The sequence below is a fragment of the Scomber japonicus genome, chromosome 6 (assembly GCF_027409825.1).
Source record: "Scomber japonicus isolate fScoJap1 chromosome 6, fScoJap1.pri, whole genome shotgun sequence".
Taxonomy (NCBI): domain Eukaryota; kingdom Metazoa; phylum Chordata; class Actinopteri; order Scombriformes; family Scombridae; genus Scomber; species Scomber japonicus.
In genome coordinates, this window is record NC_070583.1 from 15,786,373 (window position 1) to 15,802,769 (window position 16,397).

Below are 16,397 nucleotides of genomic sequence, written 5' to 3' on the forward strand. Positions count from 1 at the left end.
AGCTGTAAGCCTCCAGAATCCAGCAGTGAACATGTTACAAAACCTTATGTAATAGGCTACGCAGAACAAGTGAGCCAATCGCAAAGAGCTCTGAGGTGACGCACTTCATACTGCTGTTTGTTCATGGTGAAAATGTGTTTGAAGCAGGTCAGTTAAGCCGTTGAAATAAACACATTTGAAAAGTTATAGGTTATATAGGTGTAGCATCTGTGAGAAAATGAGGGGTTAAATAAATGTAGTTCCTCATGAGAGCAGGAAAAACTAATAAGATGAGAAATGAAGTGGTATTAAGCGTTTTCATAGCAATTAATAGACACAAAAAGATTTCAGTTAAAAAGAATATAAATGCATTTTGAGTTCTTTTTGAAGGTAAATAGTTAAATGAGATGTACATTCATAGAATTCATGTGGTTATGTTCTGTTGTTTTATTGGTGAGGTCTGTGCTCAGTTTGACTCACCTGTGTTGATTGGGTGGGGGTGCGGAAGCAGGCAGGAGAGAGTTGAGTGAACACAGCAGCTAAGTTAGCACAAAGAAGAGCGCAATGTTAACAAAGTGTCTACTAGTGACAAGAAGAAACCTAGATAAACACTCATGTATGTTTCCTAATTAACTGTAAGTTTAGTGAGGCTAGTATCAGTGCATGTGTGTTTGTGCCACGTAAAAGCTGCAGTTGGTAACTTTGAAGAGAGAGAGGACTTAGCATCAAATTTGAAGAAGTACAACTTTCGGATCCCTCCCTCTTCCTCTCTGCTGCACTCCTGCCCTGCCTCCAAAGTCCCTCCCCCAGAGGAGGCTGACGTGTACGTGACGGCACGCGACCACGTGCACACGGTGGTTGTTGCTGCGCCATTACTTTCTTTATGCTCCAACCGCTCTCAGAGATATGAGATTGACCGAGCTGAGGTTTTTTTTTTTTTTTTTTTTACAGATTACTAGTTTCATGTAATGCTGTCTTTACATATTGACAGTCTTAGCAAATATGACAAAAAGTAACTTTTGTAAGACTTATCAACTGCAGCTTTAAGTGAAGTTGAAGGACGACACATCGGGCAAAGACTTTGTCGCCACGGTCGCCTGGTTGGTTTATTGCTGCCCACCAATGATTTCTCCAGCTGAACTGTGAGTTTGCCTGACTCCTTCTTATGAACTGTGAGTCTGCTGTATGGTTTCTTTGGTGGGAAAAGAGGATTTCCATCGATCGCACCGCACACGAGCATCATGCAGACCTGCAATGGGGTTTTCTGTTACCGTGAGTGTGTGTGTGAGTGTGCGTGTGTGGGCCCACGTTAGTGTATAGAGTATTATCAGTTATTCGGTATTGAATAATTGCACATAAGGGATATATTACCGCCAATTTTGGACAATTAAGGTATTTTTTTACATATTTGTGGTAAGCCAACTGAGAAGTGTGTATATATTTTTAGTAATTTCCTTGCTCAGTGAGTTAAGGATGATTTTGGTTTAGTCCAGAGTTATTATTTATTTCTATTAAAGGGGTCTAATTTGTGTTATTTGGGGAAATATAGTTTTTGTGTTTAATCTAAATTTAAAGGATAAATATAAATAATAAATATAATAATAACAAAGAGACTCAAGTGACTTCTTCTGTTACGGTCCTATCCAAAACTATCCAAAAGTGATACAGAAACTAATCCATGCTCAGTGACAACTGAAGACAAGTCAAAGAGAACAACATGCTACTACAACTGCAGTGAACACCATGAATGCTGATGTTAAGAGAAGTACTGTGGGTGTGTAGGCAAGCAGTCTGCCAGAAGGACTTGTTGGACCACCCTCCACTGCTGATGTGAAAGTTGATGGCAAGCCTTGCAACGCCCTACTGGACAGTGGTTTCCAGGTGCATTCATTTTTGACAGCTGGTATGCCGAGCACCTGTCACATGTACCAATACATCCAATCAGTGATTTGAACCTTTGGGGTCTTAGTGAATCAGAGAGCAGCTATCCCTACAGAGGTTACATCCAAGTTGACTTAGAGCTTCCAGAGAAGGCACCTGGCAAAGCCAAGTCTGTTCCTGTCCTTGCCTTGGTGTGCATGTCCATGTGTTCTCAACTGACAAATGGGATGTTGGATTAGCCAAGGGAGTGAAACATCATATATGGCTAACTGATGAGATCCCATTCAGAGAACGGTCTCGTCGTATATCGTTGGCTGACCTTGATGACCTTCAACGCCATCTTCAAGGACTCCTTGCAGCAGAGATAATAAAAGAATAACAAAGTCACTATGCTTCATTAATTGTCCTGGCACGAAAAAAATCTGGGCAGTTGCGCATGTGTATGGACTATTGAACACTGAACCGAAGAGCAATACCTGATTAGTACACTGTGCCACGCATTGATGATGCATTGACTGGAAGCAAGTGGTTTCAGTGTTGGACGTGCGCAGTGGTTACTATCAGATCCCAATGGCAGAAGAGGATAAAGAGAAAACCGCTTTCATTTGCCCAGTGGGATTTAATCAGTTTGAAAGGATGCCACAGGGGACCACTGGGGCCCCCGGCAACTTTTCAAAGACTTATGGAAAAGGCGGTTGGAGACATGCACATGCTTGAGGTCATAGTGTATTTGGATAATATGATCATATTGGGGAAAACCCTGGAAGGACACGAACAAAGACTTCTCAAGGTGATTGACAGACTGGGAGAGGCTGGTTTGAAGTTGTCAATAGGCAAGTGTCAGTTCTTCAACTTTCAACTTTTGATAAACTTTTATTTATGTCCCCAAGGGGCAATTTGTTTTGCAGCAAAATGGACACATAAAAACAACACACACCCGAGTACAGTAATAATACAGTGATCAATCACACAGGGAGACGTAACCGTAAATCCATAGCAGGACAATAAATAACAATAAATATATAAAGTGCTTAGAAGAACACCACATGCTAACTAGCACAAAGCAGAGGCAGGTTCAAAGTCCCCCACAAACTGTCAATGATGGATATGCCTCACTCTCGTCATAGTCAGATTATGAAGAAGTTGACCCACCAAGACTACTGGCTCAAGGGTGGAGAGATCTTTTGTCACAGCCCGAGTTCACAAGGCAGCAAAGTCAAGTCCCTGATGAAGTCCAAGTAACTTCACCAGCCAGAAACCTGGCAGAAGTCAACTTAAGTCTGGAGACTGTAGATATTCCAGATGCTCATCTGCCTCCCATCGCTGATCTAGATACAGACAGAGAGGGGAGCAGATGTAAATGAGAATGAAGAGGATGAGATGCAAGTCAAACATTCAAAAAGAGAGACAGAAAGGGGAGAAGAGGTAAATGAGAGCGAAGTATTGGAAGATGATGAGATCCTAGTTGAATGCTCAAAGAGAGTGAAGAAAGTGATAAGACTGAGATATGAACTTGGAAAGCCCTCCAAACAGCCGTTGACTGTCTTAAGCCACAGTGTACTGGTTGGAAGCAGCACCTACAGAGATTCAAGATACCTCCCATGCCAAACAGCCTGGTGTCAGCTCATGGCCTTGTTCTGTCTTTGTTCTAGTTTAAAACCCTTGAGACAGCTGAACTGTGAGTTGGACTAGCTGTGCTGCTGTTGCATGGAGGACAGGACTTCTTCATCTGAACTGTGAGTCTGCTGTGTGGGTTCTTTCATGGGAAAAAAGGATTTCCATCGGCCGCACCACACCCTAGCATCATACAGGCTTGCAATGGGGTTTTCTGTTACTCTGTGTGTGTGAGAGTGTGCGTGTGTAAGCCCACGTTAGTGTATAGAACAGTGGTTCCCAAATGGTGTGCCGCGGGACATTGGTGTGCCGTGAGACAAGTCCGGGTGTCCCATGGGATTTTTTGACAGCTGTTGCTTAATTACATAACATGACTATGCACACATTTATGAATAAATGTTAAATGTAATGGAACGGTTCATTAAAAAAAGCCGGAGCCGTTCCGCAGCCATTGGAAGTACACACATTGACTAGAATGGAAACGGATCGGATGCGCCACTGTACTGGAGCGGAGACGGACCACAGACGCATCCGGTGGAATTTAGGGGTAAGACGGTCTTAGAAAGGTATGATCTGATTTTACACACAGACAGTGGTTGGGATGAAGAGTGAAAAGCACAGCCAGACAACTCAATGTTCAACTCAATTCAATCTGTCTGGTTCTGTCTAAAAACTGCTTGGATCTCTTCCTTGAGTTTTGAGCAGACAGACAGGAACCATTGCCTTTTTCCCAACCAGTAGACAGAGGTCTGCCTCTTTGATCTGTTCGGACGATGGCAGCCTTTGATGACAATTTCTATGGCATTTTTTTCTATAGAGTGGCCGTGCCTTCAAATTGAGCACGCTGAGCTTTACCTGCTGAGAACACAATACTATTCAAGGAGGTAAACTTTATCAGTGCCAAAGTTCAAGTTTCACATTTTTATTAGTGGGGCATTCTGGGAAATATGCATATTCACCTTCTTGCCGAGAGTTAGATTAGATCGATAATGTTTTCATATCTGTCCACTAAAGCTGCACCCACCGGCTGGCTATCATAGCTTAGCTAAAGTCTGGGAACACAGGGGGAAACAGCTAGCCTGGCTCTATCCAGAGTACAGTATCTCTCTCCCAGCACCTCTAAAGCTCACTGATTATTAGGCCATATCTCATTTGTATCATCCATACACTGAATAAGTTGTAAATAAGGAAAGTTGCATTCTTACCAGGAGCAAGGCTGTTTGGCTGAAACAAAACTAGCTGGTTACAGCCTCATATGAGAGTGGTATTGATCTTCTAGAGAAAGTGACTAAAGCCCAATTTCCACCGGGTCCGTCAGTGGCATGTTACAGCTGTGCTGCGGTCACCGGAGCTGATAGGTACCACTATAATCAATGAGAGTGTCTCCACTGGAGCTGTTTATAACTCGCGACAAGCTCAACAGAGCAGATCGCACCAGACAGGAAGTCAGACACAGAATCGGCATAATAAAACTTCCGTCTTTCAAAATAAAACAACCCGTGCAGCCTCCCGATCGTATTTCAGCAACAAACACGAATAAAACAGACAGATAAAGACACCATCTAGCTACGTAGAAAATTACCAACCAAATTACCACCATTATCAACCAAAATTGAGCAAGTTAACAAAATCGGGCCATTTAGTTGTGCTGCTACTACAGTAATTATGGTAGACTAAAGGTACTCGTTCAGATTGGATTGGGCTGCCGTAATTGCTGTATTAACATTAATTTCTCTCCCAGAGCATGCTCCGCTCCGCTCCGCTGCTGTAACGCTCCCAGTGTGAGTTGACGACGGAGCTAAACCGTAGCACAGCCGTTCCGCACCGCTGACGGACCCGGTGGAAATCCCCAGTAAGTATATTTCCCAAAATGTCGAACTATTGCTTTAATAGTCCCGCAAGTGACAAAGGAAAAAAGGAACTATAAGCAAAATTTGCTTCACCTGATGTCAGAAACTTGTGGAGCTGCAGTGTTTTTTTAATACAATGTGAACCAATTCTGTCACCTCAGGTCTTGTTTAAAACTGTACAAGTTAACAGAGCATAGCGGGTTGGATTAATTAACAGTGACCTCTTAGCATCATAGCAAGGCATTACTCCTACATTAATACTGCAGTGAGACATGAACTGAATTTAGAGCCTCTGGATGAGGTGGAGAGAGGAGTTTGTAATCCACAAGCACTTTAACAGTTTACTGACTCATCATCACAGCACAGCTCAATGTGCAGCAAACACTGGATGCTGCGATACTTGAGATTTGGAAAAAGCGGAGAGATTAAATTTACATGGAGGTATGATCACCTTTTTTTTATTTATACTGATTTTTAAACAAACAACAAGAATGTGAGGGTGTTAAATAACAACAGCTGGAGCACAGAGGAAAAAAAACATGTAGATGCCAAGACGGAAGGGGAGCCTTTTAATTTTAATTCTTCTTTTTAATTCTTTAAAACTAAAATAAATATATAATTGGAGAACATAGTTGAGAGAATTGTTAATTGTTTCCTCACTATTACTATACCCACATATTAACCTATCTTACAGGTATAGAGAACTATGGATTTAAACAGGTTACCTTTCAGTTACTAGACAATTATGACTTGAAACACTTTTCACTGTCTATTATCTAAATATTGTGCTGGTAAGTGTCAGAAGAAAAAAATGCTGGAACTGGCATGTTTTTGAACTCACTGTGGATTTAAGCCCATTTGAGAAACCTTTGAATGTGTAGGAGAAAGAGAGATGTCTGCGAGATGTGAGAGATCCCACATCAATGATAGAGATAAATCAATAGTTCCACACAAAGGCTCCAAATGAAGGCATTGGTTTGCTTTGTCTGGGAGCTCTGTTACCAAGAAGCCCTTTGTTCCAACGGGATTTTAAACCTCCGCACGACCTGCTTTACGTGCTTGCTGTGCGGTTTATAGCAATATTTAAACTGTCTGCCATTCAGGAAAGATGCAACCTTTTCAGGAAAACAGTCTTTACACTGTTAAAGGGTTTATTGATTAACTAGCACTAGAAACTAGCTAAGTCTGAATCGATTCTACTCAAGCCAGTCAAGTAGCCTCTCTTTTCTGTCAAAATCATACAAATTGAGTCATGTTAGGGTTATTTATATTTTCATTACTCCCTGCAGTGATTGGTAAAATGGTGTAGTGGCAGAAAAACACACAGTACATTTATTAAAGGGAATCATCAAATCACATGAGTTACACTTTGAGAGGTTTTATTATATGCATTTGACTTAATCTTGCATTTAAAGAAAAGTAAACCAACACTATAAATCAAATGAAATCACTTTAGATTGCATACTGTGCAGTTCAACAGTGTGTCTGTGCGGAGCAACAGTGGGAAACCAAATTACCTCATGCAGAGGTAAGTTTGTACACTCTATATTTATCTTTTCATTTCTCTCTGCCTCTCTCTTTCTATCCATCTCTCTTGCTCATTGAGTAGGTAACCCTTATGACTCCTCTTCCTCCCACGCACCAAAACAATACTAGAACAGGAAAAAGTGCTGTCCGGTTCTCATCTACCTGCCGATGACTAACGTGTTCCTGGGGAAATAACACATCACAGTGCATGCACAAGCACGCTATCGCAGCTCTCGCACCCAAAAATGTTCATTTTGTACGATATCACCTTGTTAATGCTTCTGCTTAAAGTCTGTGTTACAAGATTCAGCACTCTAACAGCTGACAGTGAGTGCACCGCCAGCCAAATCCTTGCCTCTTTAAAAACATGCTCAGTTATTACTCATACCACAAAATCACATCGTTTGTACAGTGTGCGAACACTGCCTCACTTCAACTTTGGAGGGTGCTGTTTGGGTTTTTGAGAGAAATATCAAATATTTATAGATGTGACTAAACCATGCTATGCTGAATTGTACTGAATTGAAGTATTTTCATCCAGGGCTATTGTCTCCTTCGGGTCCTGGCATTTACATGCATCTGTGAACTGCTTTGTACTATAACTCTTCATGCGTAAGGCAGCTGTCCTTTATGATTCATACTATAATCACATCAAGCACCTACAGCACTACACATACATGCCCTTTTACACATATGTTCACAGCAGGCCATTCAGGGTGCACCACTATGGGAAATGCTCCTTACATCTTAGTCCTTTTATGCAAAAATAAGCCGATGAGTCTCAAAGACTCTTGAAGTCCCAGAAGCTTTATGCATCTTCAACACGTGCTTCCTTGTCACTGCATGTCCTCCCTCCAGCCAAGCTAGTTGTTTTGCCTGTGACCTTTTAACAGATTCCCTTGGCATCCCCGCAGCCTGCAGTCATTTGCAGTGTGCTCTGTCACAAGCAGCATAGTAAACGTTTCCAAAAGGGTCATAAACTGTATGTCAGGCATCAGAGGTATAGGCATTTGATGATTTTTACACAGATTGTGCATGTTGTTGTCATGATGGAATATTTCAAGGGTGAGGAATCATCAGTAACGTGGGCCTCCAGCCCCCCGCTCCATACACACAAACAGAAACAGCGATATGTTTGTTTGCCCTTCAGCATTGGATTAGGACTATATTTAGACGAATGAAGTATGCTAATGAGTACCTAGCTTCTGGAAGGCATATCTGACAGCCTCCACCACACGCTCTGCCAAGTCCATAATCTTTACCCCAAATCCTTTTTTTTTTTCTCAGCTTCTATTTTTCCCTCACTCTATTGTGATCCAATTGTTAAAATGCTTATGGAGTTGCATAACATAATGTTAGTTCTCATGGATATGGGTGTGAAGAGTGAGGGGAGTTCTCACGTTTATTAGCTGCTGAAGTGCATCTTATTTCGACACTTAGCAAGCCCCTAGGGGACCAAAACTCATGCATAACTGTCCTCTCCTAGATGGAGATAAGAAATGAGTCCCCTGTCAGGACATTGCTGATTGTCCTGGTGAATCACACGTATGCTCTCATACCTTTTTTTTTTTACTGGTCCATGATCCAGATCAGTCTATTAATTCATGTCTTTTTCATGTAATCCTCCCATGGTGAGGAAAAAAATGAAGTCTCACTGTTTACACACACAGCAAGTTTCATCACAGCAGAAGAGTTTTCTTGTTTCATCTAAAAATAATTAACCTTATTCTCATTTCATCAGAAAGTTGCTGCTTGCTATCTAGGCTAAGAGATAAGCAAGGACAACCATCCAGCCTAAAACCCACCAGTATCAGGCATGAAAACTCTAAATGATGAAATTTTAGTTGAAGGAAGGGAGGAAGAGCTGTTCACTGTTTCTAATTAAAAGGGGCTCACAGTATTTCTAAAATCAATGAAAGGTATTCAGTTGTAAGCTGTTAAACCTCCAACATCGATTATCTGTAAGCATGTGGATTAGACTGAAAAAGGAATCTTGGGAAGGATAAAGTGTAAAAAATCTAATGTAATTATGTGAAGGGGTGACAATCATTTAACAATCATTTTTTATCTCAGTAAAAATGATCAAATTGGATCAAGTTCATCTTTCAAATGCATTACCTAAACGATATCAATCAGAAAATGTAACCTCAAGCAGCAGTTAGTAATTTGTAGATATAATTTAGTATTGTGCAATATTCTTATTTTAGGGTTATCAGACACAGATACATGCACATAGATACATTTTTTATCTAAAACTAACAATACAGTAGCATCAGAGGTACATCATGTGTCTATCTCTTGTGCATGTGTTACATTATAGTTAATCAGTTATTTGGTTAATCGAAATAAATGATTATTATCTACTATCTCAGTTTTAATCCAAGTTAAGTGGGTGAATTTATGGTCCAGCTGGTTAAAGCTTACTTATGTGTTAGTTTGTTTCCTTTTTTACAAAGAACTCTGTAAATCTTTTGAGACTAATTGCATTTCTATTAGCACTTCTTCAATAAGGTGGTAAAATGTGACCACACCAGACTGTTCTGTTCTGTTGTTGATTTTGTGCGAGTGACAGGAAAAGCCTTCAAGCTGAATGTAAAAGTGTCAAACATTATGCAGCAATCCCCCTTTACCAACAAAGTCCCAATGGTGCAGTCAACTCTTAATTAGATGGCATGCAGCCATAGAAAACTGAGCATGCAACTGTGTTTCACTTTTAGCACGTGAAATTGTTTCCAGCAACAAATTATTCTGTGTGATATTAAGTTTTAAAAATTAAGTGTGCTTTTTATTGATTTACTAGAGAGTGCTGCACTGTAATGAGAGATCAAGTTTTTGGATTTTGTTGCCATTAAAGATTAGATTGCCTATATTGATTTTTCAGGGTCAGAATTTGATTGCATTCCAGTATCATCACATACCAGCACAGAGCAGTTTGTAACCCTGGGCACAAAACGAGGTGGCGGAAATGTATGCTAAAAAAGTCCTTAGACACCCTTAAGGATCATTTCCTGGTGGCTCAGCATATCAAGGCATATGTGGACTGATCAAGTCATGTAGGTCCAAGTTTTCACATCCGTTGCATAATAAAAACCCTATCCCTCACATCTCCCACTCTCTACACCACCTAATCAAGCGAAAGTCCCATGATAGCAATCTCATGATGGCTATCAGGAGCTGATGAATAATGTTTAATGAATCCTTCAGTCCGCTGATGTGCCATTTATTAGCATTCTGCTAAAATTGTGTTGGGAAAAATCAGCTTTATCCCTCTTACAATACCTCAATATGTTGCTGTCTTGATTGACACCTTTTTCAGCTGATGAGGGCTGAATTAAATTAAACACTAAAGCTGGTGGACGGTCATTTTTAGCTGACATCCTCTCACCAGTTTGCCCAGATGTCTTATCAAATTTCTGTGAACACACAATCCATCAAAAGACACTGAAATCAATCAACTACAAAGACCTAAAATAAACTAATGAAATGCAAATCTGCCGTGATGAATTGAAGGAATAATTTGACTGTATTTGCTCTTTTGCTGAGAGTTAGATGAGAAGATTGATTCCACTGTTATATCTGTAATGTAAATATGATTAGGGAGTGAAAAAACAGGTATCAGCCTTTTCATGGAAATCTCAACAAAAAAGTATTTCCTCACAATGTCAGATTATCCCTTTAACATAAGACATCACATTGTAAACAGATAAAGAAAATAGTATATTGGACCACCAAATCTGTAATGAAATTTGTGTCCATACTTTGTTTTTAATGAGGCAGAAATGTTTTTTGTGTCCTCTCACTGCTACCCAACTGAGAAAGTGTTTACAGCTTTCATACCAGTTCTTTAAACCAAGCTAAATCAGGGACAGAAAAAGTGGTGTTTTTAGTGTTTTCACATTTTTAGCCCTTGTAGATGTGTGCCATCTTTGGCAGCCAGCCCTGGCTTTGTCTGTGTTTGTGCATACGCATGTTTGTGATCAGCTATGCATGGATGCCTGACGCCTGTGTATGTGAGTCTGTGCATGCATTTATGTGAGGGCTCAGCTGTAAAAAGGTCTTTAATTAGGATTGAATGGCTCCCTGTATTCTGAGTATTCTCAGCTATTACACAGCCAGACCTCCTGTGGGACAAGCTCTCCTAAATTAGAACTGGAGAACTACTTTTTACAAAGATTTATTCAACCATTTAGTTTATTCATCAAAGAGCAAACGCATCATATTTTCTTCACTGGTCATATGTCATTCATCTGGGACCATCTTGTGGCCATTCAACTAGAAACTTTTAAATTAATCACCAATCAGGGATAATGTCTTTCAGTAAATTGCCTCATCCTGGGTGCTTCTTCAAGGTGGCATCCAGAATGATGACATGGCAACAAAGGCACCACATGTCAGCATCTAGTCCACCTCTGTTCTGGGTATGGTCTGGTCTCCCTGTCATTCCCCAGGGCTGGGCAGGGCTCCTGGACTCCTGCCTTCTCTTACCTTCACACCTGCCAGTCATCTTACCTGATTGCCACTTACCTCTCCTGCAGCAGTATAAAGACCACCTTCACACTCCACTCTCTGCCAGTTTGTCGTCAACCACTTGTGGTAATAGAACGATATTAGTAGCTGTATTTGGTACCCTGTTTTGCTCTGAAGTTTTGTCTAGCACTGCTGTTTTTGTTTTTTTTTTTGGCCCTGCCACCTGCCTGCCCTCATCTTGTCCTGTCTCTTTTTCCTGGAATGTGGCTTTTCTCCCCTGCCTGGCATAATCATTTTGAGTTCTTGTTTTCAGTAGGCACTGTATATATTGAGCACTCGCGCTTCTGTAAATAAACACTGTGCGCACTAATCTGCATTGTGGGTCAAGTTTTTGGTTTTCCTGACACCACATGATTTTTCAATTTACAAAACGCTAATGCTCCATCTGACAAATGTCTCTTGATGGCTCTTGTTAATGTCATTCTTAATACCCACATATCCCCGCTGGGTAGATGTTACGGGTGAAGGGCCTGACAGCCATCTCCACTATGACAGGATCATCAGGAAAATGTCGTGTGACCGGATGAGCTGATGTGAGATCTTGGTGACAGTGTATCTTTTTGAGTGCAGGGAAATTTTTCTTTAAAAAATACCCCAAAAAATCCACATTACAACAAGAAACACAAACATACAGTGGTGTAAGTATAGTATAATCCACAATTGAGGCTTTCACCTGCATTCAATATAAAAACTATCCATAAACTACTTTTGCACATGTGCATGATATTATGATATGAAGCTGGTTCTTTTTCTCAACTGTTTCATGCTGTAAGCCAGTAAATCCAGATTTGATATGATCAGAGACCAGACCAGACACTTTCCTGCTGGCACAGACAGAATCATCACATAACTGTCTCAGTTCCTTCCAGTTGAAAAGGTAATATTCTCCATCGGCACAGTCTGCTTCACTCAGTGTGCCAGCTCTAAATGGTTGAAATTCATGCCCACTTATAGCATTGGTGTGATCTGCATTGCAAAGGCTTCATGGCCCAAGAAATATAATTTCTCAACCAATTTATTCAGAGGCTTGTTGGGTTGAATGCAAAATCATACCCTTTTTTCTGAAATGTGACAGTTCTGTGGGCAAAAATGATTCATATCTGGGGTAAATGTTAGTATTGTTTATCAAAAATACAATTTTAAATGTTCACATTAACATAGCAGTAAATAAACAGTAAAAATGTATGCTTAAATCTATGCCTCTGACTGAAAATTAGCGTTTCACTGCTTTCCAGTGCGTGTATGGCATGGATTGTACAGACTTAAACCTCATTTCAAAGAAAAATATTGTGTAAAACAATACAGGAAACCATAATGTGTGTCAGGCTAGGACTATTATAACGCCAGAAAACAGTGATTGCAACTGACATCTGCTTCTCTATTGCCTGTTATTAGAGTTAGCTGCTTTAGCCACAACCTGGATTCCTCTTTTGAGATGGACAGCTCATCAAAATGAGTGACAAACACTGAGGCCTGAATTTGACCAACTAAAGGGAAAGAGAGCAGGTCAACCATCACTTTATGCTGCCTCAGGGGTAAAAGTCTCATATTTGAGCTTTGAGCGTTTTCCAAGAAACCCACTGTGTTTTGGGTAAGGATGCATTCAATTCTTGTGTATTACTAGCAATAAGTGAATTAATATAAGTTGACATTTTCTCAAGTGAACCCTGCATATACTTTTGTCTGTAAACAATAGGCATTTTTTCTAAAATGTCAACATCTTTTTTTTTCAGCAAAGAAAATATATGCTTTGTGCTGCTCCCTTCTCTGGGAAATCCTAGAAAATGATAAGGGAGGGATGGAGACATATTTCAGAAGGGACTACTGCATGAAGGGTTTACTGACAGTCACAGTCAGTCTTATGTAGTTCACTGTGCACAGCACAACACAACACTGACACTCCACTACTCTTTAGTTCAGAGTGACTGACTGTGTCATTCTTTCCTCTGTGTCTACAACTCTGCCTCACAGTCGTGTTTGGGCTGTCAAAAATGTTTTAATAATGGTGAATTACTGTTTTCCAACACAACAAATGAATAATGTCCTGTTACATGCTCCTAATGAGGCCACTGTTAAATAGATAATGACTGTTTGGTTCCCATCCAACCAACCTGCTACTGTTAGTGCTTGCTGAGTTGAACTGTAGCATAGAAAAGGCTACAGACACACACACACCCCAACCCCCCATGACAAAATCATTATCTGGACTGGAGCTCCAACTCAAGACTTCTTTTATCACCAGCATCCTGCTAACAAGGTCAATTGGCCAAAGAAAATGACAGCATATCTCTATTTTGCTAATAGCACTCCTCCCATTCCTACTCTAATTAATGGATAAACCAGCTACAGCTGACTGCAGCCTTTTGATGTGGGGCTATCCGAATGTAATATGCCCCTGTGGCTGAGTTTTTATTAGCCAATGTTTTGATATAGTGAGCTGAGCTAAGGTTAAGGGGCTCCTTTGGCCCTGCATCGCTGCAGGGAGCCTGTCTAATAACCCTGATTCCACCTTCTACTCCATCTTAATCTCACACACCTCATCTGTTGATGGTCATCATAGATTTTCTCCATTTTCATCCAGCCCTCAATTTTGGTCTTATTAAGTCCCCAATCAGCTTCGCTGTCTCTGTAGTTCTTCTTTTCTCCGACAGCTGACAATAACACACACATATATATATATATATATATATATATATATATATATATATATAGATAGATAGATAGATAGATAGATAGATAGATAGATAGATAGATATATAAAAAAATAATTTTGATCCTCTAACATGACTGCAAATATATTCAAAACCAATACTTCAGTCTTAATATTATGCACCAAAGTAAATAAATAATATCCTCATCTGCAATTTTTAGTTGAGTCCAAGTGTAAAATTGAAATTCGTTTTCGCTTTCTGAAGTAATCATTTCTTGCTCTATATATCTATATTTTACAGCACTGAGTCTGGTAAGGTTGCCAGAATGCTGTAAAAAAACAAGGTAAGGAAACCAGTGTAACACAAGACTGTCAGATACCTGAGGCAGCTGCCAAACAAAAAAGCAAAGGGATATGGTGTGAAATCAATGGCACAAAAAAAAGAGGAAAAAATGCATATTTGATGCAGATAGCATGTGCCAGCATGGTTATTACTGCAGGCAATGCTCCCCTAATGAGCCAGGGTCTGGAGCTAGTACTGGGTTACTATTACTAATCACTGCCCATGCTCCTTTGTGGACAAATGCAGAGCTGATTTGGAGAGGGTTAGGGGGTATTTTTTATACTGGAGTCTGTGCAATGAACCCACATTACATACTATTGCACAGCTGTTTTGCAAGAAGGCTTTCATTAAATTGTCTGCAAGCTATTCTAGCTTTCATCTTCTTCTTCTACTTCTTCTGCTTCTGGGACCTTAGTACTCCCTTATAGTATGCTCTTTGTCATCACTAGCCTTTTTCAACCAATATGATCACATATTATACAGGGCCAAATTCACGAAGTGAGTTTGATGAGGCTTGTGCAGGTTTGTCGGTATTTGAACTACTTATTGTGTCAAGGATGGCTCAATATAGGTATGTGACTGGGAAACATAACTAGTTATAGGTCACACACACTAACCAGCACATATGCACACACTAACAAGACAGAGTTAGCTGGGGAGTGACAGTTGACATCCACATCAATATTTTAAGATTTTTTTGTATCAACATGTGCAACAGCCCATGGCATAGCCCACATAGGTAGTCGCCTATGGCACCAAACGAGGAAGGAGGCACCAAATGAGTGAGACATTGATCCAGATGCAGATCTTAAATCTGTCATACTTTTTTCATGAGGTGGAATTTACTAGTTTGCCACGTCGGATTCATCAAACAGTCGTATCACCAGGAAACAGTCATAAATGACATTCATAAACATGATGGATCCTTGTTCTAAATGAACGCGTGTTCCCGAGAATAGTAAATTTACATGAATGACGCACCCAAAATACCATATATGGTCCATTCATTTAAATAGTACTGTATTGCTATATATAGCCTACTACTTTATGCTAAATAGCCTAATACTTTTGCAATCAGAGTAATGCCATCATGATTACGGATTCAGAAATGCAATTTAATGAACGGGGCATAATCCATTACTCTGGGTATGAACTACAGGGAAGCCGGGGGGAGCTTGGCTCTCCTCAATAAGACATGAGCTCCCCTGATTTGTGATTTTATTTTTTTTTGCGGAGGGGTCTCTAAAATACTGACAATATAATATATGCTCAACCTGCGAATTGACATAATTCATTTCTCTGATAAGGAAGTCAGCATACGTGACGTTAAAAAGAAAAATCCAAGTTAGTTGACTCTGAAGACCAGAGCCAGCTTCTACCATATATGTTGGTCCCGAGACTGCTGTCAGCACAGACCTACTATCACCCATGATGACACCGCAGGACACCGGCAGAAGAAGTTGGAGATGAGGGTAACAGTTCAACAGCTCGACCTCTCTGTGTCTTATTTGTGCTGATAAACTAAATACAGTAGACTTCATCACTCTGTAGTATAGCTACCGTATCCTGCTTGGCCGTATTGTATCATACAGTGTTGTTTGGTCTTGATACCCATGTGGAGGTGTTATGTGTTCATTAATTGATTATCATATCCTGCTTATCTATAGATGTCAGCCCCCGCCACAGAATAATTTGAGCTCCCCAAAAGACATGATATCGTTGGCAAACTGCCATTAGACAATTACACAGCTATAAGTCATGTTTTATTGCTTTGGAGAATGACAGTTTGGTTGTGCGTGAAAGGTACGACAGGTCTGCACCACTCGTAAATTGTGTTCATACCTAAGAGAAAATCCTAAATATGAGAAAATTGATGAATGCAGCAAATCCTCGTAAATCACTCATATGCATGATTTAAGAACGAATCAATGCGTGAGTGTTTCTTGCATCTGGCCCATTGTTTTTTTGTTTTTTTCCAGGTGTGCTTGTATACAGCTTTAGACAATATGCATTTTGTTCTCCCTTC